The sequence below is a fragment of the Ambystoma mexicanum genome, chromosome 1q (assembly GCF_040938575.1).
Source record: "Ambystoma mexicanum isolate Mex_15411 chromosome 1q, UKY_AmexF1_1, whole genome shotgun sequence".
NCBI classification, from domain to species: Eukaryota; Metazoa; Chordata; class Amphibia; order Caudata; family Ambystomatidae; genus Ambystoma; species Ambystoma mexicanum.
In genome coordinates, this window is record NC_090922.1 from 570,556,608 (window position 1) to 570,578,128 (window position 21,521).

Below are 21,521 nucleotides of genomic sequence, written 5' to 3' on the forward strand. Positions count from 1 at the left end.
CGGGCGAGGTCGTTTCCCTGCTCAGAGTTTGTAACTTTGGTAACTGCAGCTCCTACTGCCTTCTTGGCAGGTTTCACCGGACAGTCTCGAAGAAAGTGCCCTGAGTTTCCGCAATAGAGGCATAATTGCAACTGTTTTCTCCTTTCCCGCTCCTTTTTTGTTAGAGGACCTTTCAGACCCCCTATTTGCATGGGTTCCCCGGAGTCTACTCCTTTAGAAGGAGTTGGCGGTTTGGAAAATACTCGAGCATCAAACTTGGAACGATCGGCCTTCCTGTTCTGCAGTCTGTGATCTATTTGAACGACTAAGTCTATATAGTCCGAACAATCTTGTGGGGGATTCACTACTTGGGCTAACACATCTTTGAGCTCTCCACGTAGACCTCTATAAAACAGCGTAATCCTTTTGTCCTCAGGCCATTGAGTTTCCACTATCAGTCTGTTGAAAGACGCAATATAAGCCAAAAGGTCTTGATTACCTTGTCGCAACGAAAGAAGCTCATTGTCCAAGGCCTGCCCCTGTGAATGTCTTGCGAACAGTTTTTCCATACTGAGCTGAAAAGCTTGAAAATCATGGAGGACCGGATCATCTTGATTTACTAGAGGGATCGACCAGTCTGCCGCATTGCCACTAAGGTACGAAAGCACGAAAGCTACTTTAGCTTGATCCGTTGGAAAGGCTGCTGGCCGGCATAAGAAATGCAACCGGCACTGATTGATAAATACTGCAAACCTCTTTGGGTCACCAGAAAATCGTTCGGGCGGAGCCAGAGGTACATTCCCAGGTAGGTTGATCTGCACTGGATTCATAGAGGATGTAGAAGGAAGATTTCCCCCAGATGCGGGTAACGGGGTCTGTCCGGCTTGTGACTGTAGCAATTGTCTAGCGAGATCATCTGTTCGCTCCTTGGAAATAATCAGTTCCCTTCTTAGAGCGTTCGTTTCCTGACGGGCTGCATGCACTTCTGCCCTTAGTTCCCCAAGTAACTGGGCTAGCTGGTCGGTATCTGAGGTTTCCATAGCGCCTGGACGGGAGTTTTGTGGTAGGCTTTGCGTTCTGTAACGCTCACCTGATTCCCGTAGAGGCGCCGGTCTTGACTGGGCGTATACCGTATCTTCAAAGGTGATGTGTAACACACGGCTGGCTCTTTGGGCTGGACCTCTGTGCACTGTATGTCTGACTCGAAGGGTAAGATGTCTGCAGATAGAAAATATGGGATTAAGGAACTGGGTTATTGAATGTCTCTCTCTTCTTCCCTTTCTCTTCTCCTGTAGAACCCCAAAGGTTAACGCTCTCACCTTAGGTAAGTGAACGCTGTGCTCTCCATCTGCCTCGGGGCAGGGTGCTGTAACCAGTTTCTTCACTGGATAAGGGGAGCAGGCCTCTTGACTTCAGAGGACTGCTGTCCGTCGTTTACTGCACGAACGGTAAGTTTCGAGTAATTCTAATGTCTTTAAAGTCTTTAGTAATGATGTCTCTTGTTTTGCAGGGTTCCGGCGATGGCGGATGACGGGCTGAAGTGAGTTGAAGATGGAGCCCGTGTGATGAATAGAAGCGCCTGGAAGCACGTAAGTAAACGCTTGTTGCCTGCTTCACGATGCGCTCTAACTGTCTTTTTATTTTGCAGGTACAAGTTCGGAGCGGCTGCAGGGTGCCGGAATACCCACTGGGTTAGATGTGGAAAGGAGTAATGGCACGTGAGTATTAAAGTTCCCCAATGTCTTTAAACGCACCTTGTTTTGTCTTTCAGATGCGGGATGCAGCGCCGAAGGCCTCCGGAGCGTGCGAAGAGTTGGTAAGCTTTTGTCTTTCAGATGCCGGAATGCAGTGTGAAGACCTCCGGAGCGCACGAAGAGTAGGTAAGCCTTTGTCTTTCAGATGCCGGAATGCAGCGCGAGGCGTTGGTGACAGCCGATGGACCAGGTAAGTGAAGAGCTGTCACTGAAGACCGTAATGCTAACCTGTTCTTTCTTGTCTTTATAGGTGTTGCTGAAGACTGGATTCAGGATGGTAAGCCTTTTTCCTTAGGCCCAGGATCAGATGCAGAAGACACGATGAGCGTTCTGCTGCAGAGGATGCAGAATAACGCAAAGCAAGATTCATCCATCGGGTGTGGTGTAAATAGCCTCCTGTAGTGCTTAGGTGTCTCCTTCCACAGCCACGCCTAGGTAAGAAAAGAGTTCCTGCTTTCCAGAAGAGTTCCAGTGTTCTGAATCTAGGGAGTGGCTCCTGCCCCACCCAACAGGAAAAGTAGTTCCAAACAGAAGAGGATCAGAGGCTCAACTGGCAGGCAAGTAAGCAGCATGGTCTGCTGCAGGTAAGTCCACCCAAGCATTATGAGCCCGGCGCTTCCAGCGCTGGGACTGGGCATATTTATGAGCCTGGTGCCACTGGCGCCAGGACTGGGTCCAAAAGGTCCCAATTGGGACTGGTTGGCACTCGGAACCTGGGTTATGGATCTGCTTCCAAGGGAGTTGGGAAAACCCTGACCTTTTGGAAGCAGAGATCATGACAATAAGTTTCTGTTCCAAGTTAAGAAGGTTTCGGATAACATCTTCCTGATTTTTCCCTTTTACTTTTTAATGATTACCCACTTAAGATCTCTAAATTGGTGATTTTCTTCCATACAATGTTTAACCAGTGGAGCTTGTTCTATCTTGTTTTTGATACAACTCTTATGTTTGATAAGAACTGTCTTACACTTCCTGTTGGTCTTGGCGATGTAGTGGCGGTTGCATGGACAAGTAATCAAATAAATCACATTTTCTGTGTTGCAAAATGTGTGTTCAATGATTTTCCATTCTTGTTGTAGACCAATATCTACGCTCAATGTTTTACTTGTAAAAGGACATATTATGCATTTCCCGGATGGGTGGTGGCCCTCAACGCTTGGAAGCCCCAATAGTATCATCTGAGATAGGCCTGCTTCTTTTGTCTTGGTAAAGTCATTTCTCGTGATCAAATTCCTAATGTTAGTTGTCTTTTTGAAAGCGATCAGGGGAGCTTTCAATTATTTGGGAAAACACTTTTTCCAATTTTTTGTAACTATGTTTTTAATCTTGTATGACAGGTCACTGAACTAACTCACAAACACCAAAGTATCGTCCTTTCTCTTTCGACCTCTTTGCTCGTTTTTGTAACTATGTTTTTAATCTTGTATGACAGGTCACTGAACTAACTCACAAACACCAAAGTATCGTCCTTTCTCTTTCGACCTCTTTGCTCTAACAGGACATCCCTATTATTGTTAAACACACTTTTGGGAGAGGCTTTCACCACTTTAGGAGGATACCCTCTTGCTTCAAGTTTGTTGATGAGACTGTTAGCCCCATCTTCATAAGACTCCCTTGTGGACCTGTTCCATTTAATATGTAAAAACAATCCAACAGGAAGATTGTCTTTAACATGTTTGGCATGATGGCTACTGTAGTGTAGTAGAGCATTCTTGCCAGTACTCTTAGAATATGGTTTAACCAGCAGTCTACCTTCTGTATGGTATATAGTGATATCCAAATACTTCACTTCTAAATATGTAATAGAACTATACATTTTTCGAAAATACTCATATCTCATGAATATATTTTCTTCCAGCTCGGCTAAATACAAGACAAATCAGCTTGCTGAGTCACCTCTCCCCATTTGCCAACCAGCAGCTTACTATGCCAGCCGGCACCTTACTATGAACACTCTGTTACAGCTCCCGGTAGTAATGGATCCTTCCGCCTGACGAGGGGCTCGGGACAGGGGCTCTTTGTCACACATTTGCTACACCAGTACCACGTGGTCAGGTGAAAAGAAGAAGTAGGCCTCACATGTAAATGTTTCTGTGAATCAAGCCCAGTGTGTTACATTTTACAATTGAATAGGCAAGGTTGGCAGGTTTCGTCCATGTTTATTTTAATTTTAAATAAAGGTACAAACTTCAAGTTGAGAGAAATGTACTTTGGGAAAATATATTATGGAATGCAAGAGGAGTACGAAACCAGATCAAAATAATGAGCTCTCGAGAAAGCTTCCTTTCAGGGCGTGTATGTATAACCGAATGGGAAACAAGACCCAGTGAATTTGATGATATGTAAAAAGCAAAGGCAAAATCTGAAGTTGAAATTCGAGTTCACCTATCTCAGCAGCAGTAGAGCATTGTGATGTTAGGTGCCTGTAGACAAGCACGTTTATGGCCCATTAACAGTTTTTCCACCACAACCCTGTTGCGCTTAGCACTTCCTTGTATGAGGTTAGTAGATACAGATTATCACCAGACAGCAAGACATCAGAACCCCGAATGTACACTTAAGAGCTATTGAGCATGCTGTGCCGGGGTCATTTATTTGCAGAATGACGGTGAATCACTTGCTGGATGAATTGTTTACATCCTGAGTCAGAAAGGCATTGAAAAACAACAGCTGTTTGGGAACTGTACCAAAGGGAGTTTAATTTACAGTATCGAAACTGCATGCAAACCAGATCACCGGAGACCCTGCCATGTGACAGACCTAGTATATGTTTGCAGGTCCTTTGAGGCAGACTACCTTACCTTTCACCTGCCCCTGCTTTATTCCAATCCCAGTACAGTATAGCCATGCCCCCTTTCCAGAGTACCCCCTCAATTTCGGATCCCACTTAAAGCACTGACAGGCTTACGTTCCTACTGGCCATATGGCCATAGCATAAGGTTGGGCAAATGAGATGCACCCATGTAAACAAAAGTGTTGGCTATCTAAGTATTTTGAGATTGAATGTACATCATAAAAGATAAATGTTGTACCTGAGTAACAGAAGCACTTTAATGATTACATTAGCAACTTTTTATATACAAACCTAAGATGAATTCATGGTATAATCAGACTGCAATTTTGTGATTAATGCTTTTATTTATGATTCTGATCGTGTTACAGCTGAGGTGCGTTTTGAGAATTCCAGGGCTTTTTGTGAAGGCGTTCTTGATTATTGAAATATTTAACTTCTTGACAGAAATAATTGTTTGCCATTTTCCAGTGTCAATGATACGGGACCCGAGTTCCTTCAGAACAAAATCATCCACTACCAGCTCCCCACAAACTTCCGATGAGGCTTGGCCTTCCTCCTGGCTATTCCACCAAACCACTTCACCAGAGTTGGCGGCTCGGCTTTCTCCTAGCATCCACAATCTTGAACACTGTCCCATTGCACATACACCACAACGAAAACTACTTGTCCTTCAAAAAAGCCCTCAAAACCTAGCTATTTACTGCATTATCCTGAAACAGCTAAAATTGCAAATCCTGCGTTTGTGCCATCACCGACCTCCAAACACGACGGAGCAGGCTGTTTTGTGGCAGCCCAGATCACACACACTATCATACACCTACCATGACGCTGCTTCTCAAGCACCACTAGCGGAATCACAAAACTCATATATGTTATGTCACAAAGTTGTTGAATGACTGCACCAGGCATGTACAGAAAACAGGCAAACCGCAAGAAGAATGGTAGAAGTACAGTGGGGTGATAGAACAACTGCCACCACAATCACAATCATACAGATTTGGATGCACTGCATTCATGGGAAGTCGGGCCACCATTGCCACTATTGTAACCAGCAGGCAAGGTGGGGGTCCCCTGTGCAACACCACACGGGGGCAATAAAGAACAAGCTCAGCACCGATCTGGAAAGAATGGAGGGGACGGGCAGGTATTGCGCAAATATGAACCAAAGCCCTTGTTTAAGGAACCGCCTTAAAATGGTCAGTAAGCATTCGATATCTGGGTAGACTCGTCACCCGACCCACCTAGAAGAATCTGGAAGCACGCTTGCGCCTACTGTGGAAAATAGTTGGAGCATAGACTGACACTGCTGCTAAATGTTTTTATCACAGGTGCAAGATCCTGACAGAACAAGCCAAGTACCTGAGCGGGCGCCCCTAACAACAAAACGCCATCAATGGCAGCAAGGTACGTATAACACACCACTCCATTGGCTGCAGGCATGGCTATCCACACAAATCAGTATACAGAAAGGACTATGATTAAAGTTGGGCGTGCTGTTCACATAACTCCCTGCCTACTTACACCAGACTACGCCTCAACACCTCTGACGGCAGAATGCAGTGCAGACCTACAACAAATTTGGGCACGCTGAACACTTGGCGACTCTACACCCCTGCGTCACCCTACTCCTCTAAGCACCCATCCACATGCCTAACTGCATAGGCCACTTCTCTACTGGAGCCTGGCCAGCCCTGCTAAGCCTTTATTTGGGCCAAATGCCCACACACATCCTAATCGTACTGCATGACCTCCAATATTCTAGACTTCAGTCTAGGTATTCCCACTAACAGTGCATTGAAACTGTAAAAATGGTGCTATATAAACGTCAAGTGCAACACAATACAATATGTCACTGTGGCACCTGCCTTAATGTTGCTGCTGATTAAACAGGTTCACATTTTGATTAACTCCTTATCCAGTTAAACTATTAATAACTGACTTTGACATCTTTATAAGGATGCCGTTCAGCTTGCATAATCTATATTTGAAGAGTCTTTCGGCTTAGAGCCCTGGTATTTCTTTGTGGATTGAACATCATGCTTTCTGGAAGGCATAGGGCAAAACTTGAGAGGGGAAATTCATTATGTTCCGATACCTCCAAACCAAATCGACAATTGTGCTATACATTTTAAGTAAAAGTCCACTTATTCCTGCCTCCTGGAGGCCTCCATCCCTTGACTCGACAAGACTATGCTACTGCCCACCTTAGTCGCCATCTCTGCACTCAGACACTGCAGATGACAACCATTCCCCCAACCCCAGACCTTTTATTTGTCACTGATGGTGGGCAACACCTTTTTAGACAGATCAAGGGTCTGGCCGTGGCCGGGCCGAAACTATCCCTGAAGAGAATGCCTGGGCTGGTTTGGAAGAAAAACAAATTCAACATTTTTTTTTCTTCAAATTATTATTATTATTTTTTTTAAAGCCTTCCATCCTTCTTAGGTAGATAAATGAGTACCAACACAGGTTGGGTGATATTGTATGCATATTTGTCCTATAAAAAAGTGCTTAAGCATAAGTGCTATACAATAACATATTATCATTTGGCCTTGGACGTCTGCTTGGATTCACAGTAACTTAGTGTACTTAGGAACAATGTTATTTGATGCCACTTCCTGTTTTGTCAAGGGGTGAAAGGTCGTGTTTAATCGCTTCCTGGAATGTCACTTTGGGGTGGGGTCAAATGACATAACTTCTGGTGATGTCATCAGAGTTCAAGGGTCATGAGGCGAGGGGTGGGCCACTTTTTTGAGGCGCGGGGTGGGACACTTTTTTTGGGTGACCAAGCCTATTTCTTGTCCCAGTCCGGCCCAGCGCATGTGGCCTTCTACTTCTCAGCTGCCTCGACTACTGTGACAGCTTTTTACCTGCCCTCCCCCTCTGCTGCGTATACTCACATAAAGAGCCCGATTTTGCCACAAGGTCTGTCTCCAATCTTCCCCGCTTTTCTCCCACCTCCAAGCAGCGCCTACATGACGGATGCCTTTCCATGCAAAACCTGCCCCTCTATAAACGTTCACTGCCCATTGAGCTTGCTGCTCTATCTGACTAGCACTGCCTCTCCTGCCCTCACCTGCTGTTCGAGTACAATCCCCACTCTTGTTCTTGCTCAATCCCCCTGCTTCATCTTGCTTCGGCTCCTTCTCGCCCAGCACCGCTGAAACTCCCTTGCTCTTCATCTGAAGAGCACTCCTAGTATCCACTGCTTCAAATCTGCACGAAAGCCCCACCTCCTTAACCAAGAGGGAACACCCTCCATTTACTGCAACATTTCTCCCCCTTCCTTATTGCCCTGCAACTTTCTCCACTGTGGTACATACTATCAAGTATATACTCTGCCCCGTCTGACTAATCTAATATGTCCGTCCTGCACCCGTCTCAGTTCCATGTATTCCCCTCCCCCCCACACTATCAGTTGATCACTATATGTCCCACTTATGTACGGCGCCTGCCTCAGGATTGCCCTATTGATTGTTGTTTCCTTTTTGTAGGGGTTTCTGGTCGAAACACCATGTACCTTAAATTCCTAAATAGTACAAAAGGCAACCACAATCCCAGCAAGGAAGGAATGGGAAAATGGTGTCAATGGATCAGCTGTGTGTTCTTAAGACTAGGAAGGTGTCACACTGCGTGCATGCTGTCCTTCTTCTGGTGGGCAGGTTATGCAGATCTCCATGTTGAGGAGAAAAAAAGCCCCAGCTACCCGAGTTCAAATGGAGGTGAAGACATTCTGCAATGCGGTCACTGCATATGGTTGACTTTGAGTTCGATCTGGGTTGCACAGACATCAGTTCTTTATCAGAGGAATGTAAAGGCAGACCCTCAAGAGAGCCACCAGCTTACTGGGACCCTAGCCAGAGAAGGTACTGTACACAAGAATATCTCTTTGGACATAAAAGATTTTGTAATATGGCAGATTATTTAATCAGATGTCCTTCGACGTATATCGTATGCAATATCTAAGAATAAGACGGAATCTGTGTCTAACTAATGAAAATCTAGCAATGAGAGGTATTATACCTAAAGATCAAAACTTTTGTCGGTTTTGGAAAGATTTGGCACAAAAAGAAACTCTTTCTCATATAGTGGTAGAATGCTGTGCCTTAAATGAAAAACGAGAAAGGTATTTTAAAAATCTATTTTATATATGTCGTCATCTAACCACTAATGACATATGGCAAACTATTTTTTCTAGTACAAGAATATCAGTTAAAATTACACTTGTACATAATTTGGATGCAGTGTTGCCTAAACCTCTTAATGTGGTATAGATTGAAGTACTGAATAAGTGTTTAGGTTTTTGTTATGCTTTGAGACCTACTTTTTATCTTTGTTCCTTTCGGTGTTCTCTTTTATATTTGTTGTTCAAGATGGAGAAATTAAGTCTTTGTTATTACTCATCTTGTTTTAACAAAGAACTGAGGATCTTGTATATACAAATGTATATATTTTAATGTAAAGAATGTAGTTAATTTGTTATTAATCGAATTTGAAAGGTTTATTAAATCAGCCAACCAAATTAAAAAATAAAAAGAAGGTGCTGCACATCATAGCGAGAAGACACAGACCTTAAAGGACAGTGCAATCCATCATCTCCTGTCTCATTGAAAACAGCATCCATTGTCTTGTTCATTTTATACATCCATCTGCCACCTCCTGAGTTACCCAGAACAAAGGCTACCATCTCCCATTCTACACAGACAACAACACACCTTCTTGTGTCCCCTCCTATTGACATCCAATATAGCCACCGTGACAAATGCTGGCCACTGAGCAAACTCCTGCCGGGAATCCAGCCTAATCATGCTCTTGTTTGATCCCGATGAATCCTGTGATGACATATCTGCAATCTGATTACTACCTACCCCAGACATAGTTTACTCTAGTCTATGGTCTATTTTCAGACGTATAAGTGAATTGCGTGTCTCTAGAAAGCTGTGGTTGGTTGTGATGCACCAGTGTGTCCCGAATAACATAAAGAGTACTAAAGGACACGGGCCAGAGCGGCAAGAGATTTGATAAATGGCACCCTTCCCATAATTGAGGAATACAAAGAGAAGATGCTAGTTGGACCACCATAACAACTGCCGCCCCTTGTGAAGACGGGAACACGTTGCCCTGATGGTGGGGGTGGTGGGTAGTGTGACTCAGCAGATCATTTGACATTGAGTGAAGGAGTCATGTTGCTAGACATAGGGAGGCATAGTACTGGAACGAGAGAGTCCTTGCGTGGGTTTAGGGTGCACGTGTGTTGCTGTCACAATGTCAGGAAAGAGAGCAGGTAACATGATTGGCTTCTATCTAAGTTATGGGTTGTGATGGCAAGTATGGTGGCGTACTGCCTTCTGAGGGACTGCATGCAATTTAGGAAGACAGGCCCAGCTCTTTAAATTTAGTAGGAACAAAAACATTATGTGCTGTGGTCACCTAATGAAAGCTGTCTCAGAATCTGATGTGGGCTGTTGATGCATCAGTGCCTTTTTAGCAAGGAATGTGCTGGCGTGGCCCTACTAGTACTGAAATGAGGGCAGTGGAACAGAACCCCGGGATATCCTCATCTTACTGGGCACCTGGAGAGAGAAGAGTGTTCATGGCTTGTCATAAAATACACCAATCTCTTTTACTGTAAGCACACGACTACTGTCAGTGTTCCATTGCCCAGGGCAGCAGACTCCAACACCATCTAAACTATAAACGATAAACAGAGTGTGGCATAACCACAAATGAAGCAGGAAAATCCCAAGGGTAAGTGGCAGAAACTACCTATATAAAAGGAGACATTCCCCTGGAGAGAATGTGGATCAGAATCAAGGTAGGTTTGTAATCTTGGGAAAACAGCCAGCACTCCTTCGACACCGCGGGCACACATGGATATTGTTGCTCACCTTGGCCACTTCCACTGTTGCCTGAGATCTAAGCCACCTTACACAGTCATTCTGCTGCCACTTTTGATATTTTTCTTGAAATTCTTTAAAACAGACATTGGACTGACACTACCTTCTAGTGACATATGTCTTCTCCCAACAATAGATTTAAATTCAAACTAGTCTGAATTTGATCTGTAGTGCACCGAGCCAGGCTCGCCTCTTCACTTATCCTTACTTTTCAGCCCTCTATCACAGTTATCTCTCTTCATAACTAAAGTGTTTCTGATTTCCCAGGAAATCAATATTTTGGTTGATTGCTGAACTGCGGAAATGTATAGCTTTCCTCTGTCTTTTGACCTCAAACATGCCATTTTCAATTATGCCACTACAGGCTTCAGCCCAATTCCTAAAGGCCTCCTTCTCATCCACTAAATTAAAGGCATTGTATGGTCAAAAATGCAACCTTTACTGCTTTCTAAACCAAATAATTAATGGTTGGAACTAATTAGGCAATATGACCTGAGCCCCAGGTCCATAGTTAGAAAACCGAGCGAAGCCAGGGCTTTAACAGAGCCCCAGGGAATTACCCGACCAGTAATTTATTTATTTATTCGTATTTTTAAAGCGCACATCAGCCCATGGGCATCGTGGTGCTGTTACAGGACACACATTGCTGGTTACAAGGAAAAACAATGAGAACAAGGAAAAGCATGGTGGTTTCAAGAGACAGTTCCATTACAATTACCACTTTAGGGTTACATATGTTTAAACTTTGCATAATAAATGGGTGACAGTGCCTGAACTGTGGGAGGTGCAGTGAGTTATTAACTAGTCCTAGCGATGGTGTGGTGAGGTTTACGTGAATAGTGTGGTTTTGAGCGATTTACGAAAGGCGAGCAGGGAGGGTACTGCTCTGAGTGCATTGGGGAGGGCAGTCCAAGTTTAGGTGCTATGTGAGGGAAGCTTAAGCCCCCGGCATTAGTTCTGTTTATGCGTGGTACACGGAGTTGGTTAGCACAGTGGCTTCTGGTGGGGCGGAAAGAAGTGTATTTGGATATGGTTTCTGATAGGTAAGATGGGGCGGAGAGGTTCATGCATTTGTGCGTCAGGGTGAGAATTTTGAAGTTGATCCTTTCCTTAATAGGGAGCCAGTGGGCGTTGCGTCTGATCTGGGACATGTGGTCCCTTTTAGGAATGTGAAGGGCTCCGCGCAGTGCATTGTTTTGTACTGTTTGGAGCCTGTTGATGTTTTTTTGTGGAGGTGCCTGCCAGGAGGGCGTTGCAGTAATCTAGTCTGGCTCCTATTGTGGCTCTGGCTATGGATAGGCAGTTTTGAGTGGTTAGAAAAGGTTATATGGCAGTTATAAGTTTGGTGGTGTGAGCAGAGGCAGAAGAGATGGCGCTGACTTGGTATGCCATTGAGAGAGTGGAGTCTAGGTACTCACCAAGGGTCTTTACTGATGATGAGACTGTTATGCTATGTTACTGGTGAATTGAGAGTATTCAGAGTTAAGTTTAGAGAGAATTTCCTTGGGACCAAGGATGATTATCCTGGTTTTATCCCTGTTTAAGCAGAGACCATTGATTGTCATCCAAGTTTGGATGGTGGTATAGATCTGGAGGAGTGCTGCCGCATCATTGTCGTAATCTCCGGTGAGAGGGAGGAGGACTTGTGTGTCGTCGGCATAGTTCGTGTATGCTATGCCGAGAGTATCCAGCAAGTCAAAGAGTGGTTTGGTGAACAGGTTGTAGAGGGTGGGTGCAGTACATGAACCTTGGGGGACTCCACAGTAGATGGTTGTGGGGTTGGCATGGGCATGATCAGAGTAAACCTTCATGACCCTTCCTTCAAGGAAAGAGGTTTTCCAGGAGGAGGCTTTATCTGAGAAGTGGGCTGCGTTGGACAAGTGGGCGGTGAGGATATCGTGGTCTACAAGATCAAACGCAGCGGAAAGATCCAGGAGAAGCAAGAGAGCAGGTTTACCATTATCCATTATTTTGGTGATTTGGTTCTTAAGATCAACAAGGGTGGTTTCAGTGCTATGGGCTTTGCGGAAGCCTGATTGTCTTCTACCAAGGATGGCATTAGATTCCAGATATTGTTGGATTTGGTTGTGGGCGGCTTTATCCAGGATTTTGAGGAGGAAGGGAACAGTAGTAATGGGGCGGTAGTTGTTGGGGCAGGTGGGATCTAGTGTGTTTTTTTTATGAGTGGACAAACCCATGCTTCTTTTAGGTTTTGAGGTACGATGCCAGTGGTGAAGGATGCATTGATAAATGCGGTGATGATGGGGGTGAGTGAGTCTGCACATTCTTTGATGATAGTTGGGGGACAGATGTCGCCCTTACAAGTAGAAGGTTTGATATTTTTGAGGAGGTTGGTGACTTCCAATTCTGTAACATCTCTAAAGACAAAGAGAGGTGTTTGCGAAAAAGGTTTAAGTGGAGAGGGCAAGAGTGGAGTGTCCTGGTTGGGAATGGCTGTGCGCTGGGTTATTATTTTGTCTTGGAGCATTTTGTCTTTGTTGATGAGAGCAGACTGGATGCTGGAGCACCAGGCTTTGGGGGTCATTATGAGGTAGGTGGTAAGGGATTACTGGCACCGGTAAGGACACCAGTGCCGGTAATCCCTTGCCACCCTATTCCGAGGTTCCTTAGCGGGTCCCTTTCCTAACGCGTGGTTTTACCAGGCATTATGGAAGGGTCCTGTTAAGGGACTTCAGAGCTAATAGCTCCATCCACATTCCCATTGAGCCCTATGGGGGCTCAAATGGGAATGGGGAATGGTTCCCGGAATGGGGACTTACCGGGTCCTCCAAGGTCGGAATGACCCGGTAAGTCCCTATTCCGGAAACACGGACCCGGAATGCGGTAAGGGGGTAGCCATGGCACTAATAGCACCATGGCTACCTCCAACCTCGTAATGACCCCCTTTGTCTTTAGTTATTTCATCCGGGGCAGTAACAGGGGTGGTGAGATCTTTGAAAGATGCTGAAGATTTCCTTGGTTTTGATTTGGCATTGGTGATTCTATGGTTGAACGATTCAGATTTGGACAGGAATATGGCCTTTTTGTATGTCGATGAGATCACTTTAAATTCATTGAGGGAAGACTGGTTGGGCGAGGATTGCCATTTGGCTAGCGCTCGGCGCTTGTTAGTCCATAGAGTCGATAGCTCTTCTGTAAACCAGGAATTAGAGTGCATAGATTTTTTTTTTCTTTTTTATCTTCTAAGGGAGCTATGGACTAAATTGCTTGGGTGAACATCTGAGTATAGGTGTTGGCCAGTGAGATGGGTTTTTGTTATACAGGGGTTTGAGTTTGGGGATGTCTAGAAGCGGTGCTAGGTTGGTTTTAGTTCATTTTTTGGAGCTTCTGACTTTGGTGGGAGGGGCATGTGAGAGTATCTTGTGGGTGGGAATGTGGGAATAGCAAATTGGATGAGGTGGTGGTCTGTCCACGGGAGGGCTGTGATGTTACTGATGGAAGATGAGCAGTTGTGGTCTGCGATCCAGTCGATGGATCAGCCTTTGCAGTGGGTGGGATTGTTGATTTTAAATTTGAAGCCAGTGCAGGAGAGTTCTTTGGCTAGGGAGGCGGCTGCTTTGTACTTGGGATAGTTTAGGCCCAGGATGAGGTCACCGAGTAGGATGGTTTTGGTTGATCTTTTGAGGTTGTTCCCCAAGATTTGGAGGAGAGCGAGGGAAAGGGAGGGGCTTGATGCTTCATGTAGCCAGGTTTCAGAGATGGCTAGTAAATCGGGATTAAGGGTCATGATGAGGTCATTAATCTCCAATGCATGTGCAGGGAGGGATCTGGCATTGATGAGCGCACATTTCAGTTCTGGGTAGGAGGATGTGGGTGGTTTAAGGCAGTGGGAGCTGAGGTTTGGGTCTGGGGGTGTAATGCGTGGGTGATTGTCAGAATGAGAACGGTTGGGGTTAAGCTCATTGCATTGAGAGTGGGTGTTGGGCAGCTGGTGGTGAGGGGTGTTTGTTTTGTTTTGTTTGTTTTATTTGTATTTATATAGCGCACAACAGCCCGAGGACATCGTGGCACTTGTTACAGTACAAAGCTTAGTTACTTAGTTACATGGTCATTAGCAATATATATATACAGGTTGCAATATAGTTACATAGTCATTAGCAGTATATACACAGGTTACAATATAGTTATATTACATTTGTGTTATATTACAATATACATGGCAGAACTGGAGGAGGCAGTCCTCCACTTGCTTGTTGAGGAGAGTGGCCTTGAGGTTGTTGCGGAAGACAGAGATGGAAGTTTCAGCTCTAAGGGTGGCAGGGAGTGAGTTCCAGAGTTTTGGTGCAATACAGGAGAAGCCTAGACCTCCCGCTGTGGCTCTCTTTATGCGTGGTGTATGTTTGTGTGGATTGTGTAGGGGTGCGAGAGCTAAGTCTGGAGTTTCTGATGTTCAGAGTGGGTGACATGTGCTGCGCCGAGTGACATGTAGTTTGGAGCTCTAAGTCTGCAAAGCCTGGGGGTGAGGAGGGGGTGGCCATTGAGCTTGAAGGTGTTGGGCTGGGTATGTTGTGGTGTGTGCAGAATGCAATGATTGAGGTGTGGTGGAGGAGCTAAGTCTGTGAGCAATAGGGGCATGCTGCAGATGGACCAGAAGGCGAGAGTGATAAGTGAGAGGGTGAAGTGGGTGAGGTGAAAGGATGCGGCTGGTGATGCTGATTGGTAGGATGTGGGTGGATACATTTGTGCAGTGTAGTGACAGAGGGGGTTAAGTGCTAGAATGGCACTCGTTAGACTGATTTAGTGGTCATAGTGATATATTTGAAGTTCTAAATAGGCTAGTTTGACAGTAGCAAGGCTAAATGGGCTGGTTCAATAGCAGGGGGGCAGCAACAGTTCAAAATAGGTTAGTTCTATAGCAGTGGGGCAGTAACAGTTCAAATAGGTTAGTTCTATAGCAGTGGGGCAGTAACAGTTCAAAATAGGCTAGTTCAATAGCAGTAGAGCAGCAACAGTTCAAAATAGGCTAGTTCTAAAGCAGCAGAGCAGCAATAGATCAAAATAGGCTAGTTCAATAGCAACAGATCAAAATAGGCTAGTTCCATAGCAATGGGGCAGCAACAGTTCAAAATAGGCTAGTTCTATAGCAGTGGGGCAGCAACCGTTCAAAATAGGCTAGTTCAATAGCAGTAAGGCAGCAACAGTTCAAAGTAGGCGAGTTTTATAGCAGTTGGGCAGCAACAGTTCAAAATAGGCTAGTTCAATAGCAGTAGGGCAGCAACAGTTCAAAATAGGCTAGTTCAGTAGTAGGGGAGCAATAGTTCAAAATTGGCTAGTTCCATAGCAGTAGGGCAGCAACAGTTCAAAATAGGCTAGTTCTTTAGCAACAGATCAAAATAGGCTGGTTATATAGCAGTGGGGCAGCAACAGATCAAAAAGGGCTAGTTCCATAGCATCAATAGCAGTGGGGCAGTAACAGTTTAAAATGGCTAGTTCAATAATGGTGGTGCAACACGAGTTCAATTAGGCTAGTTCAATGGCAGTTAGACAGTGGCATAGAGCATAGGTAGGCTGCTTGCACATTTGCCGGTACAATCAGACCAGTATGCTAGTCACGCTATAGCGAGGATGCAGTTAAACAGGAAGCTGATTTCGCAACCGTGGGGTGATTGTACAATGGTGATGGACTAGTAGCAGGATAGCAGAGGTAAAAGTCAGTTGTGGGCACAGAGTACTGGATTGGAGAGGTGGACTGGAAGTAAAATGTTTAGAGCGACTGGTGGTGTTGTAGGTATACACATCGCACGGTAGAGCAAGGATAATGTGTTCAAGCAGAGTCAGGTGGCGTTGCAGCGGATGGGAGCGGTTCAGTTGAATTGAACACACATGGGAGTGGGACGCTCTTCTGTGCAGCGGTTTAATGGATAGCATTTACATAAAGCCTGGACACTAATATTATAATGTAGTACTGTTGTACTTACATCTATGGCCCAAACATGCTCCAGACAGGCACACAACAGCGCCTTTGTGCATTGCCTTCCTGCGATGAGCCGGCTACGCCTCCCAGAGTCCTGGATTGGTGCAGAAGAGGAAGCAGGCACCAATCTGTTGTCGGGGGTGGGATGTGGGCACAGATTAGGTGTGGAAGGCCTTAGGCAGCTGTAGGGGCGGCCATCTTTGAGTATGTGGATCCTCGTGGTCCTCAATGGCGGAAGGTGCCTGGGTTGGAGTAATCAGGTAAATCAGCCTATTCTAAGGCTGTTGTAGTAGGCAAATGGGTCGGATGAAATTGTTGGCGAGTGCTGCTAAAATAAGAGATTTAGCATTGCGTAAGTTCAGAGGTGCTATAATTTTGCCTTGTAAAGTGCCCAGGCCCTATGGGCTTACCTGGAGGCACTGCGCTCCTTCGGCTGGAGCGGATACTGCTCCGGCAGTATTGGGAAGATCTCCAGCTCATCTGAGGCTTGTAATGTCCTCCTCCGAGGGTCATATCGCCATTAGTACCTCGACACGTCATACTGGGGTACTAATTGCAATTTTTCTGGAATCGAGAAACAACACTGTGACCGTCTCTCCACTCGAGAAAAAAAAAAACGAAGAAAATGACCAACAGCGATTGGGGGGAATGGACTACATGTAGTCCCTGCTCCCTTTTCTTGGCAGCCAGTCGGGGAAAGCACTCCGGACGCTGCAGAGGCTCGGAACCTTCTCAGGCAGGTAAGGCCCGTGGCTCATTGCTCTAGTCACACCCTACGCTTTCTGTGATCTAAGCAACATTACATTTGCCCCGTACCACATTTATCCCTTAAACACTCTCCAACACCATACTATTTGTATCTATGAAGCACTTTCGCCAAAGCGCTATTACATAGTAGTCAAAGGGTACACAGCATGCATAATACAACAAAAATACCAACAGCAATTTGTAAACAATCAAGAAGAAGTAGAACAAGAAAGGAAATGGTTCTTAAGGAGAGCACGGACAATAGCCGATGATCTGGCAGAACGGACAGGCAGTGGAAGACTATTCCAATCTTTAGGTGCTAACAGTGAGAAAGCTCGAAAACGGGATTGGGCACAGGGCGGACGGGATAACCACACAGAAAATAGGGAGGCAGAAAGAAGAGAATGAGCAGTGTACAGAAAAACAAGAGAGTATGCATAGAGAAGAGCATTTATAAAGAATACATAAGAAAAGAAAAAGAATACGATAGTGAAACATGAACCAGCGAAGGGAGATGAGAGAGGTCAAAATAGAAGACTGAGCAGGAAGATAGCTCAGCGGGTTGAGCGTTTCTTGCTGTGATCAATGTTTGATCTGCAGTTCACAGGTTCAAGTCCCTGCAAGATCGACTCAGACTTTCATCCTTCCGAGGGTCGATAAAGTGAGTACCAATTTCGATTGGGTAATAATGATGTATGTATATATGTTCTATGCACAGTGTTTTGGATAAAGCGATATATAAATAACAAGTTATTATAATTATAAGATGATAGATCAGTCGAATAGAAGCTTTAAAGATAGCTTCAAGTGCAACAACAGCATAAGATGGAAGACAAACCTTAAGTGCAGAGCAGTGATCTGAACAAGAGAGATGATCAAAGTCTTAGCATGAAACATTTTGGAAATATGATATAAAGCAAAGTGAATTTAGCCAGACTCAAAAAATGACCGGGAAAAAAAGAAACTGGAGTCAAAGGTGACTCCAAGATTTCTAACTGATGATGAGAAAGGAAGAAAAGAAGGAGGGAAAAAGATCAGCCTAGGCGGAGCAGTGACTGAAGGAGAAGAAGGAGGAACATTCAAAACCTCTGTTGTGTGATAGCAACCATGATTGAAGAGCAGAAAGACGGGTTGAGAAGGTGGAGTATGATAGTGGCAAGAAGAGAAAAAAAAGGTGTCATCCATGTAGAAGTGTGATGAGAAACAAAAGAAGCAATGATTTTAGATAACAGTGAAGTATATATAGGAAAAAGTAGAGGGCCTAGCACCGAGCCCTGGGGACACCAAAGCATAAAGAAAGAGCAGCTGAAGATTAGCCCACCCAAGGAACTGGGTATGTGCAATTGAAAGATAAGAGGAAAACCACTGGTGAACAGAACTCAAGACCCCTAAAGCAGAAAGAGTAGAAAGAAGTATAACCTGATCTATCGAGTTGAATGCAGCTGAAACATCTAATATCACCAACACTGATGAAAGTTTAGAGTGACAAGCCATAAAAAGAAAAATTGTGACTTGACGAAGTTCAGTTTCCGTAAAAGGATTTGGTCTAAAGCCTGACTGATGGCGGGGTAGAAGGCTGTGGGAGTTAACAATGCTAAAGAGTTGAAAGTAGACATCCCTGTCCAAAATTTTCCAAAGATAGGGTAGCATAGAGACCAGGTAAAAATTGGAAGGCATAGAATGATCGAGAGTAGAATTCTTTGAAAGAGGAATGACTGTAGCATGTTTATATTAAGCAGGGAATATGCCAGAAGATAAGGTGAGATTGCAGATGGCTGTAATATATAGGATCAGCAATGGATAAACTTTGGGGATAATGGGAGATGGTCAGATGGAGCAATGGAGGGGTTCACTCATAACAGGAAAAGACCAGTGTCAGAAACTGAGATAGCAGAAAAGAAATAAAAAGAATGAGTGGGAAGATTAGAAGAAACCTTCGAGGGGTAAGGAGGGGAAGCCCTGAGAAACGCTGCCTTTAAATTATCAATTTCTGAGGTGAAATAAAAGGCAAAGTCCGAAGCAGACAACACAGACGAGATGGGGTAGTCAAGGGGAGGTGGGGACAGCGCCTGATTAAGAATATGAAGAACACGGCAAGGATGAGGGGCAGAGTCATCACAAAAACTCATGATATAATCACAATAAAATTGTCATGATCAAAAAGGGCAAGCGTTGGGGTGTAGTAATTTGTGCTTATATCTTCTGAAACATTATGTTTTTGATAATTCTCTTTGCTGGGCTTGTCTTTCCAGAATATATCTTCCAAGCATCCAACTAACAAATCTTTTTGTACAGCTGCGCGGCAATCTACTGACTACAAGTTCCCCATGCATTATTTCTACAAGTCTTGATCATCTTCACTGAATTACCCCTAAGCATCCCAAGAAAGGTTATGTTCATTGGTGGCTTCAAGTTAGGGTCTAATAATTTATCCAACACAACATTTCAAAACACTGTCTTTCTAATCAACAACTTCAGACCCTCACAATTCACCAGTGAGGAACTTTATCGCAGAAGGCACATGCTAGGCATGACAATGGCACTTAAGCTAACACATTCTGACATAATCACTATACCACAGTCCCAGGCCAGCTGCTCCACTATTAATTTAAGCCTGCCTTGAATTGGTTTGATCCCCAAACACAGAGAAGGGCAATCAGAAGTGGCTAATCGCTCTTGCTAGTGTACTTTTTAAACATGGTGAGTAATGCTTCTCCCTGCCCCCCACACTTCCCAAAATCAGAGACCACTGTGTCATTTAAGACCCCAATTTCACATTATCTTTACATATTCTACCACGTAGTTCTGTCTTCGTTGGACAATATGGTACAAACATCTTTAAAGTTTCAAGATGTTTCAAAAACTTTCAAAATGTGCAAAGAAAGCTTCTCTCACCAAAATAAGCACATCGGATCGCACTCGAAAAATTCAATTGAGGGCATCAGATACCATGCCCATAACTTGGACACTTTCCAGCTAACCCAGACCCAGCTAGACCGATGATGTATTTGTAGGTTACTATTACTTGCAGCCAGCCAAAAAGGATCTTTACATTTCCCATTTATTGGGAACAACAGGTGCTGAGGACACTCCAGGGTCAGGGCAGGGAGATAGAGTGTTGCTGTGTATTGCTCACAAATCCTGACAATGCCCCCTTGATCAATATTGTGTGCAGAGGAAGAAATTCAATGTGTCAAACAAACAGTGGTCTCCACTTTCCAAAAGATTCTTGACAGGAGTAGCAAAATCCCATCATCTTCTCCTTGTGGCCTTCTTGCACCTCCCCCTGTTGAACTCATCATTCCACACCCTCCAGGTGCTGCTCAGCCTTCGTTTGCTGCCTCCTCACTGGGCCCCCCAAGCTCCTCCCTGCTCTCCCACTCCACCTGTGTTCCCCCTATACTTCCATGACGTCCGCACTTTGCCTCTCATCGCCCTCAACCCCCTGACACTGGACACCCTGCCCCCTGGATCCTTTACCTCATGAAATAGGCTGCACTACCCACACACCCGCCTCGTTCCACAGATGGCTGCCATGGAAAAGGAGAAGAGACTACAGAAATTCCCTTCTCAGATTATTTGGTGCCCATTGTTATCTTTCTTTTTTTAACTCGTGAAAGGGCCTCCAGAAAATGCGCTATGCTGATAATAGCTACAAGACCCTCACAGTTGGGCATTGCCAGGAGGAAATGACCATGACACCTCGGTTAAATGCCCAACTTGGGTTAAAACCCCTTAGAATGTGGAAAAATGTCTAATTACCAGTTACAAATCTAAAGACAACAAAGTCATTTACCTAACTTTCAGTTGTTACTTGTTGCTCATTAAAAGTATGATGGTAAAGATAACTCAGACATTGGCGCATCAGTCCATTTGCCAGCATTTATTTTCAAGAAACTGCACACCCAACATCTTCTGCACAATTTAACAAAAATACACTTGTCAAGTGGGTGGACCTGCCTGATTTGGAACGGTATTACTGAGCATTCATGAGGGAAAGGTTAATAAAAATGAAGGCACACAGAGGTGAATGGCTGCCACTCTTCACATCTACTTGTAAGAAGCAAAGAGGAAAAAACAGGAAGGTGATAACTTTGAACCTGGTTTAATGCCATCTTTCAAAATGTTAAACTCTGTCAGAACGTCAGCTGGTTACTCAACTTTTATAATACTATTGTCAGAATGCATCATGCTCTGAACTTAAAAAAAAAAAATCAAGCGCAGAATGTTTATGAGGAAAACAAAACTAACACAAATGAAAAGAAATATTTATTACATTCCCAAGATTTAAGGGTTATTGGATTCATATTATCAACCATATTTGTAAAATCAAGTGTGCAGAGTTTTAAACCAGCCTTCTAGAAAAACACTATTTGGTGATACGGGAAGCAGGATAGACTGGAAAATGAACTGGT